We start from the raw sequence: 18,176 nt of genomic DNA on the forward strand, positions 1-18,176 counted from the left end.
CAGCAGAGCCCAGCGAGTCCTGCCACCAGTCACTTGTCACAAAATCAACATCTTCAAGAATGCCACTGCAAAAGCTTCACTGTTGGGCGCAGTGGGAACCTCTTGACACACGGTACAGCCCATCACGAGTCAAGAAGGTAAGAGAGAGTGGGGAGGAAAAATAAAGCCAAAATATGAGCCAAACCAAAGAGGGCATCTGCTTGTAGGAATTCCTTGAAGAACAGCAGTGGGATCAGGTGGTGTGCAAGACCCGCAAGACTTGAGGAACTGTATATTTGGGCTGGGTGTTAACTCTAGAGACAGAGCCTGGGTGAGGGGACATTGTGTACTGGGATCCTGGGTGAGGGGACAGCTGTGTCTGGGATCCTGGAACACCTGTTTGCTGGGATCCTGGGTGAGGGGACGGCCGTGTGCTGATATCCTGGGTGAGGGGCACCCGTGTGCTGGGATCCTGGGTGAGGGGACATCCGTGTTTGGGATCCTGGGTGAGGGGACACCCATGTGCCGGGGTCCTGGATGAGGGGACACTTGTGTGCCAGGATCCTGGGTGAGGCGACAGCCGTGTGCCGAGGTCCTGGGTGAGGGGACACCCGTTTCCGGGATCCTGGGCGCCTCACGCTGCCTCTCTCCGCCCGGGGCCGCCGGGCCCTCCGCTCCCACCGTGCCAGTTCCACTGTACCTGATCATACATATTATGGAGTATTTAGGGAGAATTTCTTCACAGAAATTATGATTAGGCATTGGAAGGAGCTGCCCAGGGAGCTGGGGGAGTAATTTTCCCTGACGCGGCTCTCAGTGCTCTGTTCTGTCACAGGCTGGACGCGACGATCTCAGAGGTCTTTCCCAACATCACCGATTCTGATTAGCAAAAAGCCCCGTGTTTTCACCCAAAAGCGCTTCTGGCTGGACACCACACGCCACCCAAAAAAAAAGAAAAAAAGGGATTTTCGGTTTGGTGTTTCCTTTTTTTATTAGCCTTTTTGCCCCTAACCCCAGCGCCCCCTCGCCACCTGACCCCCCCCCCCTCCATCTCCCTCACGGCCACACGCGCGCGCGCCCCGGGAGGCGCGGCCGCCCCCAGCCAATGGGCGGCGCGGGCGCGGGCGGGGCGGGGCGGGGCGCGGCGCGCGCCGGCCCCGCGCGGCCAATGCGGGGCGGGGCGGGCGGCGCGAACGGCGGCGCCGCGGGGCGGGCAGGACCCGGCGGCAGCGCCGAGCGCAGGTGAGCGACCCCGGGTACGGGGAGACCCCCGCGAACGGAGCCCCCCGAGCTGCCAGCCCCGAGTGCCGCGCTGCGGGCACAGCCCGCGGGGACAGCCCACGGGCAGCGTCCCGGCGGCGGCGGAGGGGACGCGGGTGGGACCCGGTGGTCGGCGCGGGTGGACGCGGGCGGGCGCCGCATCCCCCGTGCTGCGGGAGCCGCCGCCGCGGCGCGGCCGGGGATGCGCCCGGCAGCTGCGGCTCCGGAGGTGATGGTTTTACCGAGCTCAAAAATAAATGGGAAAAAATTAAATCCTTCCGAAAGCTGGGGTTTTGAGCAGTGTGAGCAGTGCCAGCCATCTCTCGAGGTGGGCAGAGAAGAAGGTGAGAAGTGCGGTGGGCTCCGTGCAGGTTTGTCACGGCTTCCTAACCCTCCTTGCTGCCCTTGGGATCGGCCTGAGCTCCTCAGAGTTTGGGTTTTCTCGTGGGCGGGTGCCCCGGGCCGGGCTGCCCTGACCCGGGCCGGGCCGTGCTATCCTGCCCCAGGCCGGGTCGTGCTGTCCCCCGGGCCGAGCCGTGCTGTGCTGCCCCGGCCGTGTCTCGGAGCTCGCACCTGGCAGCCAGGCTGGGTGAGACGGGCTTATCTTCCTCTCTGCTTGCCTCGGCTCTGAGGGACAATAACCTGCAGCTCTCTGTGTGCTGTGAGCAAGGAAAACTGCTGATCCTGCAATGGTACCACTTTCTTTAGCTGCTCTGATGAAGGTAAAATTAACATTCTGTTGTAGTTGTAACCCAGTGGAGAAGGTTTTGTTTAATAGGAAGCTGTTGCTTTTCTGTTTACAGTAGCCTGCAATTCCACATTAATCTTCCCATCATGTGTTAACTTCCTCCCTGGGAGGCATTTCTGGCAGCTTCAGTTTGTTCTGGAGTTTGACACAGGATGGCTTTGAAGTGTTGCTTTCCAAACTGGATAAGGCGAGCAGAGCGCTGCTATCTCAGTTGCTGGAAGAGAAGGACCAAAGCCAGCGTGCTGGGGCTGTGCTCCAGCGTGTCCTGTGCATGGTTTGGGTGTGAGCCCTGTGCTCGGGCTGGGGAGCATGGTGTGAATGGGATTAAACTCCAGGCAGAGCAATGATTTTGCTTTCCTGGGCTTGTTCCCTTGGCTTTTGCCTGGAGAAGGTCAGATCTTAGCAACCAGGAGCGTAAGCACCAGGCTTTTATCATTCCAGCAAGGAGTTGAGGCATGTCATGGGTTGGTATGAGCTGAAGGCTGGGCTTTAAGTCTCAGCAGGTGCCAGGCCACCAGGTCCCAACAGATTTCTTTCCTCAAGGGAAGCTGTGTTTGCTGGTGAGAAGTTCCTTCTGTCTGGAGCTGTCTCCAGCTATTTCTCCAGGAGTTTGGGATGGCTCATGTGGGTTGGTGTGGGTTATGTGTGAGTGCTCCCAGGACAGCTCCTGGCTCAGAGAAGGTGGGCAGAGCTGCCCATGCAGGTGCTCCTGGAGTGAAGCTGCCAGGGGATCTCACCTGTCCTAGCATTGCTCAGAGCTGTGAGTTTCCCCTTCACTCCACACAGCCAGGGGATGCTGTACTTCTGCCATGGCAAGCAAGTTACCCCTTCATCTTTGGGATGAAAGCAAGGCTGAGCTGTCAGTCTAAAAGCCAAGTGCAGAGTTGGCATGAGATAAAATGTTCTTGGCTTGTGTCTTAAACTGTAGCAAAGCAGACAACTCTGAGGACAACGATGTATACAGTAACCCTTGTGAAAATTCTTCCTCTTGTGTCTTTGTCTTCATTGTTGCTCCTCTGATTTTCAGTATTTTTTTCCATTTTTTTGGAGAAGCAAACATCCAGCATGGAGGAAGGTGACCCAGTCACCAAAAATAAGTGGTTGAAAAGGGAATGTGTGTGGCTAGCTGTGGGAATGATTGAAGTGTGCAAATCAACTGTTGACATAATGCAGTCATCGAGGCAGTCTGAAGGTTGGTTAGGGATATTTGTGATGGATAAAGTGTCAGGTACAGCTGGTAAGTGGATAATACAAAAAAATTCAAAAATACCATGTGGTCAAGTATGTTGTTTTAATTAAGACAGTGGTTAAGCTTAGCATGGTTGGAGAAAAGTGTCGGAAACCTTCTAAATAGAACAGATCCTAATAACTGATGAAGTGGAGAAGGATGCTGATCTGAAAGATGGTGTGGTGGGAAGGAGCCACAGTGATTTCCATCCATGAGTGGGAGGGTGGCTGTTGGTTTGTGCTGGTGGGTGAGGTGTGAGTACATGTTCCAGCCCTTCAGAACAGGGGTGTTTCAGGCTTGTGTATTTGGGCACAGGTGGTGACTTCATGGATTGAGTCCTTAATCACAGAAAAAGATTTTATAGACTGTGTCATTGGTGCTGAGGTGCAGTCACGGACTGCAGAACTTGCAGTTCTAACTGGCTTAGGAATTTGCAGCCTGGATTTGTTGGTCACTTCTAATGGTTTAAGTTTTTAGAAAGATTTTCATGTTTCATTGCACTCTTCAGTTTTATCATGTATTTTATATATTCATACCTATTTTATATATTAGATATTCACTTTATTTCATAGTTTTGCACAAGTGATATGGATATAACCAGAGGGAGAAGCACAAATGTCATATGTCACGTACCTGACAGTGTAGAAATTTTGTTTGTTTTCAGGTGCTGATGTCCCTGGATGGGGAAGTTCTCCTGAAAGCCCAAACCCTTTTGAGGACACAGCTTCTCTGTGGGCTGAGGCTGGCAGCTGGAAGGGAGGGCTGTCCCATGGCAGCTGGGAGCTTCATATGCCACAAAGCTGCTGCTTTAGGGAGTGGATCTGGCTGCGTATAAACCCTTGTGTTTTATTTCTTGATGGCACCCAGTGCATGAGCTGAGTCATGCTTTGTGCATAAGGTGTGGTTTGTTGAGGACTTGTTTCTTTTGGGTTGTTGCCCTGGGAAGACATTACTTTTGGGTGAGTACTGCTGAAATAGTTGTAGTTTTTGCTAGAATCTGTGTGGGATTAATTTAGGCTGCTTGTGCCTGGGGTGATTTCAGTGTTTCTGCAGAGTGGTGGCTGTGAAATGTTGTGATGAATTATCAGTATTGTTCAGAGAATTGATGGTGAAGTTGTTAGCTATTTAACAGTGGCTGCTCTAATTATTCTGGTGTGAGTGTAAACAGCAAGGCTGTGATGTGCTGGAGCAGCACTGGAATATGTGTCTTTCTGAGAGCCAGACAAGCTTCTCCTTTCTCCTGTTCCCGGGCTGTATTCTCTGTGTATGCCTTGGACAAGCAGAAAAGCCATGCAAGTCCAGCTTTCCTGTCTGCTGCTCCTGGTGCCATGTGGCAACTCCTTCCCTGAGGGCAGTGGAGCCAGATTCTTGGCCTCACTTTTTCTGCTGCCTTCTGCAGTTCCCTGTCTCCAGTGGTTTGCACTCACTCACTCACAGCAGTGGAAGTGAGGACTGTCCTTTTTAGAGCTGGGAGGTTGGTGGGAGTCCTTGCTGCAGAGCAGATTGAGCACAGAGCTGTGTGCCAAGGTGGAAGAGAGCAGGTCCCTGAAGCCTGCAGCTTCTGTGCAACATCCCATGAATATTTCTGGGGTGTGCTGATTGTTTTTCTCAGCCAAGTGACACTGTGACCTTGTGAGGACAGAGCATTGAGTGCTGGGGAAACCCAGGCTAAATGACACTTTCTGAGGATGTGTTAGTGTTGTATTTGTGACTGGTTGGGATGGAGGTGAGTGTGAATCAGTGGTCCCAAGGGGTGTGAGATCATCCTGCCCTGCTGACCAGGGCTGTGGTGCCTGTGTGTGGCAGTTCAGAGCTGTGCTGGAGCCCTGCTCCCAGCCAGGTGCTGCTGCTCTCCTCCTGCTGTTCCTCAGCCCTGCCTCTGCTGCAGAGATTGGTCACAATTCTGCCTTGCAGTCTTGGGAGTGCAGCAGAGCTTGGACCACCCACTCCATGGTTTGTCTTGGTTGTGCTTTGCTTTTGCAGGGTGTATTTATTAACTCCAAGATTGTTTTGCTGTCATGAGACTGTCATGGGTGCCTGTCTCTTCTTCCCTCTCCCACTCCCAGCAGTAGTTCAGATTTCCATTCTACACAACAGAAGTGAGTCCTAAACCCCCAAAAGAGGTGCTGAGGATGGATTTGCTGTACACAAATAATATGGGCACAGCCCTCTGAAGACCACAATTGGAGTTTGTCACATCTACAGTAGATAAAGCTGAAAGAATTGGGCAGCAGTAGCAAAAAAAAAAAAAAAAACCGAGCCAGCACAGCTTTGCAGAGCAGTGTGTGCATGTGTGTACCTACCTGAGGCTGCCTCTAATTATCACAGCTCCCCTGCTGTCCTGCTGATGAGTCCAGCCCTGTCAAAGTTACTCTCAACTACCTCCAGCCTTTGTGCTTCCTCACCATGGTGCTGGCAGCACGCAGGCATTGCCAGAGCTCTTCTCCTGCCCCTGCACCTCCTCATGTGCTGGATGCTGCTGGTGGCCTCTGTGTGCTCTGCTGCTCTAATGTGGTCTCTCAGAAGGAATTTGGGATGCTCAAAGGGACTCCCCTGCCTAGAGGAGGGTCTGTAGCTGTTGCTCCATGCTGGGTTTCTGCTTCCAGACCCTCCCTCTCCCTCATGCCAGCCTGCCCATGGAGTCCTGACTGTTTGTGGACAAGGAGCTGAAGGATGTGTGAGCTGCCTGCTCATTAGGAGCCTGGCAGGGATGTGATGTGAGCATGAACCACAGCTCCTCTGGGGAGGGAGGCTTCCTCCTGCAGTGTGTGAGCACTGACTGGTGGCAGCATCAAAGAAAAAGGATGGATTTGCCTCTCAGTGAGTTGAGTGCTGCCTTGGAGAAGTGGGTTCTGTTGCTTCAGAGCTTCCTCTCCTGTCCTTTGCCAGTGCTTAGAGGTCAGTGTGGAAAACTGGGAGGGAAGGAGAGATGTAAGAGCCTGATTGAGAGATGTGGGACTCCAGGCAGCTCTTCAAAATGCAATTTATTACATCCAAGGTGTTACAGCAGTCATGGGTGACAGAGCTGTGCCCACAGCTGTCAGCTCCAGCTGCAGGCAGGCCTGGAGACCCTGAGTTTAGGTTACAGTGCATTCTAGACTTTTCTTTTGGTTACAATGCATTATAGACTTTTCTTTGCTGAGCATCTTAATACAGTAGAACCAATCTACACCTTAACTTTTATCTATAGCCTATCATAACTCTATAATTACCATTTTCATGTTACTGTTCTCCAATCACTAAAAGTTAGTACATTACAGTTTAAGCTAGAAGTTGTTTCTCAGTTTTTCTTGCAGTGGAAAATTCTGAGACCTTTTTTCTACCTGCAACATTTGCTGACTTGTTTGCCTGTGCTCTCTTTCTGCTTGGTAAAAACATCTTGTTTGGGGTGGGTTTATCCTTTCCTCTAAGCCATAAAAACCCCTTCTAACTAACACACCCTTTGCCTCCTTGGTTATCCAGTGAGACTGGCTCAGCAATTCTTTTCTTCTATATCAAAACTTGCTTTAATTTCTATTCCTTCTTCAGATTCTACATTCAAAAATCTTTCTGCTAAGCACACATATCTGTGAGACTTTCTTGTCAAACTTTCATCCTTCCCAACAGAGAGAGAACTGGGTTTGGATACTGGTGATGTGTAGAAGGGGTAACCCTGTGCCAAAGAAATCAAGGTACTTGAAAGGTAGGAGAACCTGGGGCAGTGTTCCTGTGACAAATTATTACAGTACCCATGTAGAAGCCAACCACTTAAATGAGTAAAGTCTTAATTTTGACAGTTCCTAACACCTGGTTTGGAAATGCTGTCTGGGTAGTGCTGTTCTGGGATATTATCTGTGCTGGACCCAAGGGTTTGGGTCTGCTTGCTAATGGTGTGCCTGCCTCAAGTGCAGTATGAGGACAGGAAAGTCATCTGCTGGCCTCTCACTGATGAGGTGCTTTGATGATGAAATCTGGGCTGACCTTTCTGTGGCTGCCAGGCAGCTAGACTGACAAAGGTTAATGATATCTGAGGCCAGCAGGCAGAGTGTAAAACAGACCTGAGATGAGACCTTTAGCCCTTCTGTGTCAGCACCTCATCCCCAGGCTGACAGATGGGGCTGGGAAAGTGAAGCATGTCCCAGTGCAGGTTGTTAGGGCAGTCCTTGCTGAGTGCAGGGGGAACAGGGACCTGTCCCCTCAGGGCTGGGGTGTGAGCAGGATGGGAATTGTTACAGCAGTGAGAACAAGGGCCTCTGGCTCAGCTTGTCCTGTGGTAGTAGTGAGCATGAATTTCAGTGTTCTCAGCTGTGTTATTAATGTGCACTCCCAGGTTAGAGAGATCAGGCATCTCTTCCAGGGGGCTGTGTCCTTTCTCATGCAGTTTGATGTGAGCAGTGCTTGTAATTTGCCTTGAAGGATGGTGCAAAGGCATGCTTTATTCATAGCAATTGCTGGGAGTCCATTCCTTAATGCCAGGTAGATTGATTTAAGTCTGAATACAGAATGGAACTGGTATTTTTGGTTAATTTTCAGAATTTGCTGTTTCCAAGGAGCTGAAAAGTGTCTGTACTCCACCTGAATGCCACTGGATCTGTCTTCTATGCAGAATGATTATCAGAGATGTAAGAGGACAATCTGAGATTGTCCCACCTGTGGGAACCGATTCTTGTGTGGCACATCCTCTCAGCCACCAAAGGGATGAAAGAGCAAAGCCAATGCAGCTTTCCTTGTGCTCAGCCAAACATCTGCCTGCTTGCCTCATTGTTTATTGTGCTCAGAGCATAAACCTCACAGCAGGGACAGCATTTTCTCTGTGCAGCATCAGGCCCAGGTGCTAACACTGAAGTGCCACAGTAATGGCAAATGAACCTCCAGATCTGAGTCAAAAAATGGCACTGCCATTTGCTCTGGGGATGCACAGGGCACTCTGTGTTATCTGAAGGGATGTCATTTGTTGGACTCCAAAAGCTGGGCTGCCTTTGGTTCAGTGCCTGCCCACAATCCCAGGGGAAGCTCTCCCTGCTCTCCCTTGCCTGCTCCATGCCTGGTGCACCAGCCTCCTGCTGATGCCATGGCTGCAGTGCCAAGGTATTTCTGAGGTTTTGCTGTGAGCTGGACAAAACCACCTGGGTTCATTGAGGATGTTTTGTGGTTACTGCAAAGTGCTGAGAGTCTCATTCCACTCAGGCCTTGTGGAGCCAATGAAAGCCAGAGTCTTTAATATTCCATGCTCTTTAGGTATGAATAAATTTTTCCTTGCCCTGAAACCTTCTCCTGCTGTGAAATCCATTCCAATCTCTTTGTCTAAGACAATCAATCTCCTTCCTTTCCTCTCTGCTCCCATGCCCCAGCTTTTTATTAACCTAGAAATGTGCTGACATTTCACCATCAAACTGGTTAGGGAGCTCTGCAGAGTATTTTTGCAAGTTGTCAGTGTAGCTGCCTGCAAAAGAAGGGGAAGATGGCTCAGAGTTGCTCATCTCCTGGGGAGTTTTGTTTTCCTAGCTGATGGCTTTCTGCAGAAGTGTTTGACAGCCCTGTCCATGTCCTGGTCTATCTGTTCCCCTCAAAAGGAAGGGCACCATTGTGTTTCAATGCATTTAGTTTGGCAGTGCTTTGGCAATCCCTGTCCCACCATGCAGGTGTACTGACTGGAGCCTGTCTGGAGCTGTCCCTTCCACTCTCATCTCCTGTGGATCACTCAGTGCCTCTGCAGTTGTTGTTCTGATTTTTTTGGCAAGAAGCCTGTGCCTCACACTGACCCCTCCCTGCTCCACTGCCCAGGAGGCTGAGGTGTTCCAAAATGTAGGAGAATTGGGGTTAGCAGGGTCGGGATGAACGGAGACGAGAGATCTCTGCAGCCAGGTCTGGAACTTGTGGTTTATTGCAAAGGGCCTGGGTGCAGGGCCCTGCTGGGATTTGGGGTTTATTGCAAAGGGCCTGGGTGCAGGGCCCTGCTGGGAGCTGCCAAACACAGCTCAGAGCAGGACTGAGAGAAGAGAGGGGCAGAGAGGATGAGAGGGTGAGAGAGTAAAAGCATAAGAGAGTAAACAGGGTAAGAGGCAAGAGCAAAGTTCCCATGACAATATAATAAATCTTCTTCTGTGTTGAATATTCTGATTCTCACTAACCAATCCAGTACAATATACAAATCCTACAGCATTTCCATACAGCCTATAAGAATCACTACATTACCATACTGTGTTACATTTTAAACCCTAAAAACTCCTCTTTGGGCCCCTTCTGCCAAGCTGCAGGGTCTGCTCTGACCCTTGGGCCTGTCTGCAAGCAGAGGGTGTTGTTCCATCAAAAGGGGATCACCTTCAGCTGGCCACACCATTGTTTTCCAGTTGTTCAGTAACTGAGGTATCTCAAAGCTTGCTTTCATTTCAATCTCACTTACAGTTTCCATATTCTCAAAATCTTTTGCCAGACAATCATATTTATAAGGCTTTTCTGTTTCATCTTCCCCACCACCCAAAGGAGTTGCTTAGTTCTGCAGTGAGCTGGGTTGGTGGCAGGGTGACTCCTGAGGGGCCCGAGTGCTTTCCTGGAGCAGGTGCAGGTGGCTGCACTGCTTGGGTTGGACTGAGCTGAAGCTTGTCTGGACCTGACAGCTGATACCTTGAAGCAAACTCATCCCAGCCACTCCTTATTTGCTGACATTGAGAAACACCATTTCCAACAGCAGCTTGGCTATTCCAAAGTCCTTGACCTCCTCTGAACCTCTCTGTGGCCCTGGCATCTCCCAGGCTGGTAGTTGGGAAGTCTGAGCCGAACAAAATCAGCATCTGATGTTTTCCAGCCTAGCAGTGCCTGGCTCTCCTGCCCTGCCCTGCCCCATCCCCTGGCTTCAGAGATTCACCAGAGCCAAAGGATTTGGGGGATCTGCTGAGCAGCTCCTGGAGCAGGCAGGAAGCCAAGAGCTGCAGCTCGGGCTGCTGAGATGCAGGGGGTGGGAAAGCCTGTCCAGAAGGGACTCTGAGGCCCTCTGAGGTCACTGTTAAATGTGAGCAGCCACAGCATCACACAGTTGTGAGCTGACCTGCTAAACCTGGAGCCTTAAAGGTTGTGACAGGGAAAGGAATAAAACACCCCTCTGTTGTGCCCTTGGGAGCACACATCCTCCTTGCCTTGCTCCTGTGCACTGCTGGGTGTCACTGGCACCAGCTGAAGCTGCTCAAGGACTGAGAGGAGCAAAGCAAAGCAGCTCCTGTACTTTGGGAGCTGCAATGGGAACAGCTCCTGGGCACTGGGGAGGGTGGTGCTGATGCTGATGAAAGCAGATTCCTGCATTAATGCCAGATGGAATGCAGCTGCTCCTTCCTGTGAGAAGCTGGAAGCCTTTGGGTTCCCCACACCTCTCACAGGTGCTGGGAAGCAGCTGCCCCTTGCGTGGTGCCAGGCAGGTCCCACATCCAGCTCTGCCCTGTGTCAAACCAAACATGCTCTGCTGATTGGGCTGGCCAGAGTCTCCTGTCAAATTATTTGTTCTGGCTGCAGTTTTGTCTGCTTTGGAAACTTGTCATTTTCTAGTCTTTGGAGACCACCTCCCAAAAAGCATGGAAATTGTGAGTATTTAGACATATAATAATGATGTAATTAAAATCTTTAATTTTATTTTTCTTCTTTGAGTGTAATTCCTTTGATTTAAAGGGTGGTAGTAGCTAATTGGATTCTGGGCCAGACTTGCACAGGCAGCCAGGGGGGAGGGACTGCAAATGAGTCTAGCCAGGAAATTGCACATTTAAATATAGTTCTTGGTAGGGTCAGCAAAACACCCAAGGGACAAATTAAGAGTAAAATTTCTACTGTAATGTGTTCATTTTGCTGCAGGCATAATCTTAAGGAAAACAAGGAAGCTTGGGAGTGAGAGGAGCAAATTTCAGGTAAATGTCCCTTCTATAGCGCATTTGTTTGCTGCTGCAGGTCTCTCATTGGCAGATGCATCCTTCTCCTGGCCCTGGGCTGTCTGGTACATTGGCTGATCCCAAGAAGAAACCACTGAAGGGATTTTTGGGTTTGTGGGTGTTGGTGGCTTCACTGGAGGATGGAAAGCTGTAGTTTACATAATGCTGTGGGGCTGCTGCTGTTAGCAGCTTTGGCACCACAGATCACACTGTGGGAGGGACATGGGACCAGCCACCACCTCACTGCATTCCTTGGGTTAATGGGGACAGCTTTCCCTGGGATTCTGCTGCCTTCTGCCTGCCTGGGATGGGGCATGCCCTCCCATGGCTGCTGCCCTGTGTCTGAACAGGCATTCAGGAATGTGGCTGGGCTCTGTGGCAGGAGGTGGATTCAGCCTGAAAAAAAAAAGAATCAGGGAATTGAAGCACTGTGGCAGTGTTTGCAGGGGTCTGAGGATGAGGGAAGAGATGAGGACCTGACTCCATGTTTCAGAAGGCTTGATTTGTTATTTTATGATATATATTATATTAAAACTATACTAAAAGAATAGAAGAAAGGATTTCATCAGAAAGCTAGCTAAGAATAGAAAAAGAAAGAATGAATAACAAAGGCTTGTGACTGACTGTGATTTGCCATTAATTAGAAACAACTCTATGAGACCAATCCCAGATGCACCTGTTGCATTCCACAGCAGCAGATAATCAATGTTTACATTTTGTTCCTGAGGCCTCTCAGCTTCTCAGGAGAAAAAACCCTAAGGAAAGGATTTTTCATAAAACATCTCTGTGACAAAGCACTGGGATTGTCCCTTTGGAAATCTGCAGCCTTGTGGTTTTCCTGTTGGAAACCTGTGACCCTGTCACAGATGGACAAGGTCATTGTCCCTGCTGGGGACATGTGAGAGGAGAACAGTGAGGAGTGAGCAGCCAAAACCCAGGGTAGGACATGGAGCACATCTGGAGTAACCCCTGGCTGAGAGCCAGCACTGCTCTCAAGTTTGACTAACAACATTAATTTTCCAGCGCTGCTTATTTTATTTCTTGATTCAGGCCTAGCTCAGACCATGTGCAGCAGAGCTCACCTCCTCCCTGGTGGCACTTGGGAACAGTCTGAGTTAGTCCTTGGCAGTTGTAATTTCCCTTGAAGGATAAGTTAAAGAAATGTTGCTGGTGATGGGAGATGCAGAAGAGCAGCTTGGTTTATGTTTCCCAGGACCTCAGAGCCAGCTCTTGGTGCTTCCCCTTTCATTTTGACTGTGTCCCCAGGGGAAGGGCACATGTTCAGGGAAGGAGGCAGAGCTTGTTGGGAATGAAGCCTGATCCCACATCCCTGCCCTCTCTGCAGAGCTGTTCACTCAATCTGAATAAGATTTCACAAAAGCTGGGGATCATCCCACCTCTCCTGCAGTGTATCCACTGGCAGGTCTGCAGGTGTGACCAACTGCACTGTGCATCACTTGTTCTGTATATTCTAATTAAATGGTTATTAATTATTTTCTCTTCTTTTCATATCCCATTAAACTGTTTTTATCTCAACCCAGAATTTTACTTCTTTTTCCCCCATTCCTGGAGAGGGATCTGTGAGCAAACAGCTGTTTGGTGTTTACCTGCCTGCCAAGTTAAACTACAACTTTTAAGCTTTATTTTTAAAGCCTGCTTGGATTCTAAGCCCTTTGAGGCAAAGCTTGCCTCTCTTAAAGCATTAAGCACAGTGGGGCAGTGAGCTCTCTATTAATTGATGCTGTTGCCAGGCTATTGAAAAGTTGTAATAATGTGGCCAAATTTTCAAGGGTGGTCTAGGCTTTCTGCCTGGATGTCAGAAAGGGAAAGCTAATTAGAGTGTGAACCAAGGAGAACAGGCTGGCTGGAAGGAAATGTCATTAAGGTTCTCCTCAGGTGCCAGGTCAGCCCATGTCAGATCACAGCTGCCTCAACCTCTAAATTTCTTCCTCCTTTCCTTAAATTACTTCCAAGTGATTTCTTGCAAGTGCAACCACCTTTTATAACAAGAGAATGAAAACTGGCTGTTTGCTTTAAATACAAACAATAGAGGCTGGGCTGGGGCTGCAGAAGCAAATAGAAGAGATCATTTTCTAACCTGGGCATTTCCTGCTGACCCTGGGCTGTGGTCATGGGTGGGGGTGTGTGTGGTTTGTCCTCTCCCTGTGGAATTGGTGTTGGGATGTCTGAGCTCCCCTGTTTGTCTGGCAGGTGTGGCACAAATTGTGTTTCCTGAGCAGTGCTTGTCATGCTGCAGAGCTCAACTGCCCACAGAGCTGTGGAGACTGAGAAAATAGCTTCAGATGGGTTGTGGACAAATTCAGATGTGCTGTCAGGGCTCCCTGAGTGGCTGCTTGAAGCCAGGAGGTGCTGCCAGGAGGCCAAACTCTAAACTTTTCCTCATTATCACGGCTATTTTTAAGCTCTTCGTTTCTGCAGCAGCACTCCTCCCAACATCCACTGCTGGCCACTGTTGGAAATCAGGGCAGGGTGGATACATGGCTTGACTCGGAGTGGCTTTTCCTATAAATGCTCTGCTGGATGGTTTTCTAGAAGCTCTTGACTTCCAGCTCAAACTTGGTGCTGGTTCAGGAGGGAACAGAGTCACAGTTCCATAATGCACATGTGGGGAAAGTTTCATCTCTTGCAGCTCCCTCTCAACATGGAAGGTCTTGGTGTCAGCTAGAGCTGGGTAGGATTAGAACCATGTAAATCAGAGCTTTCTGTAACAAAAATAATTTATTTAATCTGTTTTCCTTCTGAAATGAGACCCTGTGTGAAAGACAAGCTGGATACCTGCTGTAAGTCTCTGTTGTCAGTCCTGTCTCTCACTCTGCAATCCATCAGCTTCTGGAGCCTTTGTGCTCCTGGACTCAAGTGTCTTGCAGTGATTAGGGCTGCAAGGATTTATTACAAGTTTTCAAGGAAATGGGTGTCCAGGTAGAGGGGGAAGATGTTGTGGTGAGGGACAAGTGAGGGGCTCCATTCATTATTTCTGCTCATACAGGACAAGGTGGCTTATGCTGCTTCTCTCACCTTCAGTCTCATTCCTGCCATCATTCCTGTGCCCTTCTTTCCCTTTTCCTGCCCTTGATGCTTGGTTCTGGAGAATCCTTGTCCTGTGACCACATCTGAGGGTCAGCAGGGACTGCTCTGATTCAGGGCTGGGAGGGCACTGCTGGCCAAAATTGGGGTTATTTGGAGAAGCAATGGACAGTGATGGTGGGGTGGATAAACAGCAAGCCTCAGAGCTACTGCAGGTTCTCTGTGGTGGAGCAGAGAGCCTGGGCACACCCTGGAGTGCAGGATGCAGGGAGATTGCCTGACCACAAATTATACAGAAACCTGAACCCTCTCTTCACTGCACTGCCAACAAGGCTCACTCACATGGTGCCACATGGCCAAGCCATTGCTACACTGATGGAGCTGGTGTCACTTTTCATCCTCCTTGGACTGCCATCCTGAGCCTTTCTGAGACTGTTTTTCCCTTTAAAATTTCACCTGGGAGCTTCCACAGGACACAGAATTTGTAGTTCTCTAATACTTAATTTTTCTCCTGCAGTGTTGAGCCCTCTTGCCCAGAGGGAGGAAGATGCTGTGGTTTGAGGTCAGGGTGAGCTGAGGAGTGTCAGGTTAAGCACAAATTTATATCATTAAAGGAGCTGGTGGGATGTTTGCATGTGGGTAAGAGTGGGCAAACTCAGTCCAGCTCAAGTGCTGGCTAATAAAGAGTCTAGTACGGAAAATAAGATCCTCAGAGGAGATTTAATAACTGGGGAGAATAATTGTAAACTACTTCAGAATATTAACCAAAGGCTGAATGCATCCAATTAGCTTAATGAAGCTGGGTGGTTGGGTTCTTTTTTAATCAAACAGATGGGCAAAACATTATGCACAAAAAAATGAGATCTGAATACAATGAACACATTTAATTAACAAATAAAAGACAGAGAAAGGGTTTGTTTTTCAACTTGAGGAGTGAAATCTTTTACTGCACCAAATACTCAAAAAAGAATCTTAAATGTCACGGTGTCTTGAAAGTCTCAGATACTTAGAATTTTTATCTGCAATGGCTCCTGGGTTAATCAGGTGTGAGATCAGTGTCCTTGGTGTCCTGAGGAGTGTTTCCCTGCTGCCCTGTGCTGTGCCCTCATGTGTGGAGCTGCTGCTGGCCCCAGTCTGGGAGATCAGCTCCCACCAGGTTTCTCTGTCCTTGCTGCACCATTCCTGCTATTCCCAGCACAGACAAGCTCCTCTCCTGTCTGTCTGACCAGTTTTATTGGGCCACAGGAACCTGGTGCAGATCAATGCCTTCCCTCTCCGGACAGGACAGTCCTCTCCATGCAGACCTGCAGTGCTTATGTCAGTGTGAAATCCAGAGCTGTAATATCAGCCTTGCCAAGGCTGGGAGTGTTTGCTCTAGCCTAATAGGCTGAACAAGCCATTTTGATATTAAGCCTATAATAATAACACCTTGTAGCTAAAGAGTGTGTTTTCCCCCATTGGTGGATTACTCAGCCCTTTTCTTTTGAGGCAGTGTTGAACAAAAGCAGAGACTTTCCCAGACTATGTTTAATTAAACACAGCTCAGAGATCTCTTCATTTCAGTGCTCTGCAGTCTCATCTCCAGGGCAGCTGCAAATGCATCTTGTGCTCTGCCCAGATGTGCCTGTGCAGATGTGCCCAGTGGTGGGGAAACCCCAGAATTGCTCCCATTTGTGGGGACCCACAGGCTGCAGCTGCTTTTGAAGCTGAGTAGGGATTGTTCTAAGCTGTGTGGCCCATGCAAGGGGCAGCTCAGCCAACATGCAACTCAGATTTGGGGTCCTAATTTCTACCTGCTCCCTTTTTTGGTTGCTGATGTGGCTTTGGGAGCATTTTGAGTGCAATGGCCTGGTTATCAACGGTCACATACAGAGTGAAGGCTTTAATTTGAAGGCTCCTCATTTCTGCCTTAGGAGTTACCCATGAGCAGATGGTGATTTGCTCTGGTTTTGCTTATTCTTGCAGATTATTTGCCAGATAATTTTTCTGACTAATCCTTTGGCCCATAGACTGTTTATAAACCTGGAGTCAGGTTTCAGGTAAAAGCCCTTGTGTTTGCAAATTTGAAAATCTGTTTCTGTGCTGGCTTGCTGGTGTCACTGTGAGCAGGAGTGGCAAATGCCCTCTGCACCATGGGGGAGAGGCAGCTCCTAAAGAGGAACCTCCTTCCCAGTCACAGGATGAAAAGAACCATATTCATGCCTTGTTTGGGGCTTATTTTATTTTAACCTGAAGTCCTAACCCCAGCATCAGTGCTGTCACACATATTGACCTCCCCTGAGGTCACATTGCTGGTTCAGATGGTGTGGAACTTCTGCTGCCACAGAGTTTGTGTCCACAGCTCTCCCTGAAAAGTGCTGAAAGGCTGTGGTGATGATATTATATTATTGTTATTATTATTATCATAATTATTATCATTAATTGGCAGTGGTGATTATATTATTATCAATATTGTTGTTGTTGTTATTGTTGTTATTGTTATTATTATTGTTGTTATTGTTTCCCCCTCATCTCTTACCACCTCTACCTTTTAAAAACAAAATCAGTCCCTTGGATGTCTCTGGAGAGCTGGCAGTGCTAACTGCCTGACTGATTTATTCTGGTGTTTTAACATTTACTGGATTTACATAACAGCCAAACAATCTGTTTCAGGAGTTTAATATAAACCCAGCTCTAGTGAGTCACATCCATGTTAGCAGCAATGCAAAGAGAGGCAGCTGGGGGAGTGAGGAGGTGACTTTTTCTGGCATTCTGCATGAGAATATATTTCAGGAGTGGCTGCCTGAAATATCTCTGACACCTCATAGCTGAGTGATGCTGCCAGTTCTCCTCTGCCATCAGGGATTTGTTCTTAAACTTTGAAAGAGCAGTGGGTGCATCACATTGCTGCTGCCCCTGGGTCTGGGGGCTTTGTGTCCCGAGCCCTGATGTGTAAAATACCTTTACCTGTATGTGCCTGCTTGGAGGAGGGAGTGTAGCTGTGGGAGCAGCAAGATGAGGCCTGTGGGGATTTACTGTTTGTTTTTTTTGAGTTCAAAACCATTTGTTTGTGCCAGACTTTGTGGGGTTGCTCCCCGGGATGTACAGATCAGCACAGCAGCAAGTGGGGTACAGATAGTGCCAGCATTTCCACCTGGGCTCTGCTGGCCCATGGGCCAGCTCTGGGGACAATCTGAGCTGGCCCTGTGTCCCTGGGCAGTCACAGCAAATGTTGGAGCTCTGGGAAATCCCTGCAGGGCTCTGGGACTCCCCTGGCAGAGCCAGGTGAGCAGAGTTTGTTCCCTGGGCACAGCAGGAGTGAAAGCCATCAGCACAATTAACAGCAGGGGCTTCCCAAAGCCTGCTGTGTAACCTCGGGTCCTTTCCAGGCACTGTAACTTTGGGATTCCCTCCAAAAGGAGTTTTCTCCTATAATTGTATGAACACAGCAAACCTGACATGGGCAGCCTGTCCCCTCTGCTCCAGAGGCTCTGTCCCCTCTCTGCTGGTGGGGCTGTGATGTGGCTGAGGAATGTGGGTCTCCAGCTTGAGTTTTCACTTCTGAAAATCCCAAGCAAGACCCAGCTGGGTTTGAGCAGTCTGGTGTGTGCTGCTGCCTGGGTTTGAGGTCAATGTTTTCAGCTTCTCTTGCTGCTTATTTGAATTCTTGTCTTCAGAATGGAAAATAAATGCTGGCTGATGAGATCTATTACAGCACTAATTTTAGAGCATGCCAAACAGTAGGAAATTGTTTTCAGTCTTCACTCTCATTTCTCCTTTATTTCACCCTTCCATTTGTGAAAATTGCCTTTGTCATTCTTCTAAGTGCCCAGTGATGTCCTGCTCTCTGATATCTTCAGGCATTCTCCTTCCAGCCCCGTTTTCTGACATTTCTTTGTTCACCCACTTGACATTGCAGTCAGAGGAGCTCTCTGCAGGCTTCAGGCAGCAGTGCTGGCACGATGCAGGCACTGAGTGCTCAGCCAGCTGGGGTGTGAGATGCCAGCAGAGCCCCCTGTGAGCTGGGGGAGCAGGGGAGGCAGCACCA

At 49.2% G+C, this 18,176-nt stretch overlaps 1 protein-coding gene across 5 annotated transcripts in view; it reads left to right on the forward strand.

Moving 5' to 3' along the window:
* The window catches only part of CAMKK1 (calcium/calmodulin dependent protein kinase kinase 1), a 99,510-nt gene continuing 81,334 nt past the window's right edge, over nucleotides 1-18,176 (forward strand). Inside the window, exon 1 of one of the 5 annotated variants that reach the window (XM_063174079.1) lies at nucleotides 1-137. The gene's annotated coding sequence lies outside the window, so the exon portion shown is untranslated. Of the gene's footprint in view, nucleotides 138-1,157; nucleotides 1,222-1,482; nucleotides 1,584-4,082; nucleotides 4,175-11,030; nucleotides 11,084-18,176 lie in introns of those variants that run through there. The other 4 variants (XM_063174075.1, XM_063174076.1, XM_063174078.1 and 1 more) reach the window with 4 other exon arrangements.

Source organism: Melospiza melodia, chromosome 21, assembly GCF_035770615.1.
Source record: "Melospiza melodia melodia isolate bMelMel2 chromosome 21, bMelMel2.pri, whole genome shotgun sequence".
NCBI classification, from domain to species: Eukaryota; Metazoa; Chordata; class Aves; order Passeriformes; family Passerellidae; genus Melospiza; species Melospiza melodia.